This window comes from Morus notabilis, unplaced genomic scaffold (assembly GCF_000414095.1).
Source record: "Morus notabilis unplaced genomic scaffold, ASM41409v2 Scaffold54, whole genome shotgun sequence".
NCBI classification, from domain to species: Eukaryota; Viridiplantae; Streptophyta; class Magnoliopsida; order Rosales; family Moraceae; genus Morus; species Morus notabilis.
In genome coordinates this window covers 102,578-108,229 of record NW_010365453.1, presented here as the reverse complement: position 1 = coordinate 108,229, position 5,652 = coordinate 102,578, and positions in this window count along the sequence as shown.

Below are 5,652 nucleotides of genomic sequence, written 5' to 3'. Positions count from 1 at the left end.
CTGCTGAACTAGAAGTATAATCACTTTAACACAAGAATTAGTTTCAGGTCAAAGCGTTGAACTATCATTTAGAGCATAGATAAGGAAAACGTATTATACATCTTCTACCCCCAAGATATGTATACCACACACACACATGTATGTGTGTGTGTGTGTATATATATATATATATATATAGTACATGAGGACGACAACGGAGGAGCAAAAAATGTAAAGCACGGCTCATTATGAAAATACATGGTAACTGCTTCAAACTGAAATACATATTGGAACACCAAAACAGAAATATTACTTGATTCAAACTGAACAGGGCCTAGAAAAACCCATTTGAAACTCTTCGTGAAAACAGCAAAAAGAAACACAAACAAAGGCTTACATATATATCCATACACATACACATATAAACCTAGAGAAGCCCAGAATTTTTAAATGGATCAAGGAGCAAAGAGTAGAATAAAAACTGCAAATGCAAGCATTCCTTTTAATCACAAAATCCCCCCCCCCCCCCCCCCCCCCCACCAATTAACCCACATGTTGATAGAATCGAATAAAGGAAAAAAAAAACACTTACGGTGAAAACAGAAGCAAAATTGAGAGAATGCGTGACTGAGGGGGTGAGGGAGGCGAGATCGAGGCTTGGGAGGCGAGGGAGGCTTGAAGTGAGGAAGGATTTGGGGCTCAGGCGGAGGTGAGATCGAGGCGACTCAGGCTTGGGAGGCGAGGGAGGCTTGAAGTGAAACTAGAGGGGACTCAGGGGAGGCTGCGTGCGACCTGCGAAGGTTGGGAGGAAGGAACTTAGGGTTACACAAACTTACGCTTACAAACTCGGGCAGGTCAGGGCAACTCGGGTGAAATGTTGCCCGACCCGCGGCCCAACCTACAAATTGCGGGTTGGGCCTATTTAAATCTGAATTTAAAAAAAATATAACCCTATTTTTTCGGGTTGGGTCGGACGGGTTAGTCAGGTTCGGGCTTAATTCTTACACCCCTAATCTCCAGGACTCGTCATCTCTAGGAGAAAGATTATCATGAATAGAATACTATAAAAAGGGAATTAGGAGCCATAAAAGGGGCAAAGTCTCATCCTGAGCAAATTAGTATGTCTATACTCTTTTCTTTCTCATAGTGAAAATATTCCCCTCCTGCTTACAGTGGACATAGTTCTCAAACTGAGAGTGAACCACTATAAATTCTAATATTTATTCATAATTTTTTGCATTTACCTCACTCAGTATTCTTCAAGTTTGCATTAATTAGCTGAGAAATTTGATTACCTTTAGTTGATAAATTTTCACCGTCAACAACTTTATTACCCAAACTTTTAAACTAATTGTACAATTGATCATTTCGACACCAAAGTATCGACTAATGAACAAAAACCTACTTGTGACATTCACATGTAGGTATGTAAGTGGGTGGGTGAACCCACTAAAAAATAGGAAATGCACAGTATCCCTTATATCCATTTACCAATTTTAATTATTTTAATGAAATATTCAAGATTTATTTTTAAAGAAAAATTACACATGCATCAACACCAAATTAACAACTATACAGATTCAAACTCAAAGTGTTATTAGGATATTTTGTGACTTAATACTATAATTTCTCAAGCGTTACACAGGTAATACAAATTTTATCATTACTAGGCTACGCAGTGATGGAGCTAGGTTTATTGTTATAGGGACCAAAAAAAATTTTTTATCCAGATTATACTGACATGTATTATATGAAACAGTTTTTATTATGAATGGTGTCCTAGAAGTATGATATGTAATAGGATATTTATTAATTATTTAATAAAAGAGTCAATTCATCATTTTATGTGCATATATTTATGAATATTTTATGAATATCAATGAAAATTTCATTATTATTTATGTGACCTTAAACATTGTATATAACTGTTATATGCGAGAGGATAATGTTTAAGGATAATAATAAAAAATGATGTTCGTAATGAATTTAATTAAAGCTAAGAATCTTTAATTAAAATAATACTAATACATGTCATTCCCATTTAGAATGGAACGGTGTTATCCGCACTGTTAATATGACGAGATATTGAATGAGTGTATTACGCATAATGAGATTATGTGGAACAGGAACATAGACACAATATGAATTTCTGATAATTTCTGTTAAGTATAGAAATTCTAATTAAATCTATCGATGGCCATATATGGAACAATCTTAATCTTTAGTTCTTAGCAGACTCCTATTTTTTGATTTATGTCTTTTCATTTACTCGGTACGGATTCTGAGATTCTAGTCATATTCTTTGTATTTTGGAGACATGATGAAGTGGGTAGCCGGAAATGTTATTATACGAGATGGAATCCATTCCTTCTTGAGAAAAAAGTAGATAAATAACTTCCTTGCAGTGTTTATTCAGTACTTAGATTAGTAAGATCGCTCTAATTCATGAATGTATTTTATGAATCACTGTCAATTAAAGAATCAATAGTACTCAAGGATAAAGATGTAATTAGAGAGGTTAACGGATTTCATCTAGCTCTAATTATGAATTATTTATGGAGGATCGATCTATATGCAATGACTATATCAAATGGACACTTCACGGTTTAGAAGTAATTTATGTCTATAATTACGAGAATGCAATTCCAAGTTTATAGTGGAGTAACTATTGGAATTTATAGAATTAATTAATTAATTAAAGTATTTGATTAATTATTTATTTTATTGGAACTTGAAATTATAGGTCCATGAGTCATCGCGCCGTCCTTCTAATTCCACAAGACAAAAATGGCAAAATGAAAATTTTAAAATTATAGAATTCTAAAATAAAACACTCAAGGATAATTAATTGAGAATTAATTATAAATTAAATAATGTGATTATTTAAATTTAAATTTGAATTTTGGTTCACTTATGTGAAGGTGTTCACATAGTGTAAATGCACATCACAGTATGAATCCTTTTAGGATTCAAATTGCTTACTCTCATAGTTATCCATTTAACTTATTTAATAAGTTGTTCAATTTGAAATTCAATTGATTTAAGTTTGACTTAAATTGATTTTGATTTTGAGTCAAATATTAGACTGCAGGATACAGGATGATTTTTTCCTCCTCCCCTATCTGTAACTGGCACTTATCACAGGGATAAAATCCTTAATGTGGCTGGCCATACTTGGATTGGGAGTTGGAGATTTTGTTCCAAATTTAAATGGGAGATCATTGATAAGCTTTATCTTGGGGATAAAGATTGCATTCATTCTAGGAGTTTGACTACTACTCTATAAATAATATATTGTAGAAAATTGTGAGACACCATTTTTCTCTCTCAAAAAACATAGTGGCCAAACTTTATAGAGAGTTGGAAGGAAAATCTAAAAATTTCACATCATGCATGCGTTGGTGGTCGTGGAAAATTTGAGTGTTTTAGGGTGGCACTGAGTTCACGGTTTCCCATCCACTTCATTTAAGAAAGGCAGCCGCTTAAGTTTGATGAAGAGCATTGCTATAAGACACCAATGATATTAAATATCATCTATTAATAAAAGGTGGGTTCCGTAATTGTGGAACCCACAAGTAGAGCTCACATTTTATTAGTGATGGTGGTGCCCCTAAGTCATTCCCTAAGAATGGCATTCTTAGATTAAAAACTGAACCACACAAATGAAAATCCCACTTTAAGTAATGGACATTCTAAAACTGAACCAAACAAATGAAAATCCCACTTTAAGTAATGGACATTCTGTTCCCATGTTGATTATCCCCGAGTGGCCTAATTTTTATATTGCTAGTGATAATCGAAGTATTAACGTTTTCCTTGAGGAAAACGAGGACGTGTTTCTAACGCTTGGTGTGGTCTTCCTTTTTGGAATCAACAAAACATTCAGTCAAGGGTAATTTGACAAATACCCCATAAAATGGTACCATTAAGGATTTTTAGTTCTCAACATTGGCCTATTGAATTTTATCCCCTAAGAGTAAGTAATTTGACAGATTATTATCAATAATTTAACAGATGTCGCCGGTGGTGGGTTTCCAATCGCCGATGACAGATGTAATTTAACAAATTATTATCTAAAATTTGATAAATTATTATCTATAATATAACAAATTATTATTAAAGGGGCAGTCTGTTACAATAAAAGGGTAAAACTCTATAATGATGTGTTTAAGGCTCAATTTTTATAAGGGTATTGAGATACTCAAACCAGACAATTGAAGATACAGAGAAACTTCAAAGAAAATCTTGAAAGGCATTATTTGATTAGAAAGGTTGGATTCACATGAACGAAGATGCTTACAGAAAAATGTACAATGAATGTCATAGAAGCGGTTACATGAATACTTCTTCAAAAACAGAAAGATTGTGCTGCTATTATGAGTTAACAATTAAAGATTGTAGACCCGTTTAGTTCGTTAATTTGAAGTTTTAATTTGAGTTGAGATGTTATTTTATGTGAGAATTTTTTACTGTAATAAAAAAAGTTAGATATGACTGTTTTTGAAAGTTTTTTATTATAACAAAACTCAAATTTTAAACTTAAATCAGTAATATGAACGGAAACTTTTAATTCTTAAACAACCACATTATTGCAAGTAAAATCAACCATATATTTTTAAGATAATTTGGAGACTAAGGCATCGATTCTTATTATTTTGTGTGTTCTTTTCACCTACGTTTCTTTTTTTTTTTTTTGTTCTTTTTGCTAAAATTTCACCTACGCCCTTAAGAAAATATACTTTTGTCTTATTATAATATCCGATATTCAGTTTTAAAGATTCTTGTTATTGGGTTTAAAGTGGCCACCCAATAAATAAGGCCCAAAAGCTTTATGAAGCCCACTTAAGCCCAAGATAGCTGAGAAGCAATGTCGTGTCACCATTTGAGAAGTAAGGCACCGAGGTAAAAATTGAGGCTCGCAGTTCAAACTTAACCAGCGTGGATTATCCCAACAATTGATATTTGTATTTCAAATAATTAAATATGATAGACAAGATACGTCAATCGAGAAAGATTTATCTCCCAAAGACGAGAAAATATCCCCACGACTTCGTAGTGCTGGAAGTTTGGGTCGGCGGGCTGCCCGAAGCCCAAATTTTTTTGGGCTCGGATGGGCAAGCCCATCTCTCGCCCGTCCAAGCTAGATTTTTAGATTTGGCTCGGGCAGCCCGAATTTGACACTGATTCTCTTGCCTGCCGCCGTCTAAAAGCCTTATACCGTCGTCCGCCAGAATTTTTTTGAATTTTCCGACCATGCCCGAACTACCCGACCTAAAAATAAGCCCGAAAACCTGAATTTTGCCCGAAGCCCGAGTTGCCCAAAACCGCCTGAAAATATTAGTTGCTACAAATTAGGGCATTACGAGAATCGAACTCGGGACCTCTCACACCAAAAGCAAGAATCATACCACTAGACTCAATGCCCATATTTGTTATTTAAATTTTTAACTTTTTAATTAAGGTAAACACACAATTCCTTAATAGAAAGAGTAAATTCCTATTTTAGCAGTTTAATATTTTAGTTTTTACATTCTTGACCCTTTTTTATAATCAATCACATGATAAAAGGATTTCTCAAAAAACAATATACACAAGGAAAAAAACACATTGCCATCACGTTTTTATTATTTTTTATTTTTAAAAAGTGCTGTTTCTATATAATGCCGGTTTTGT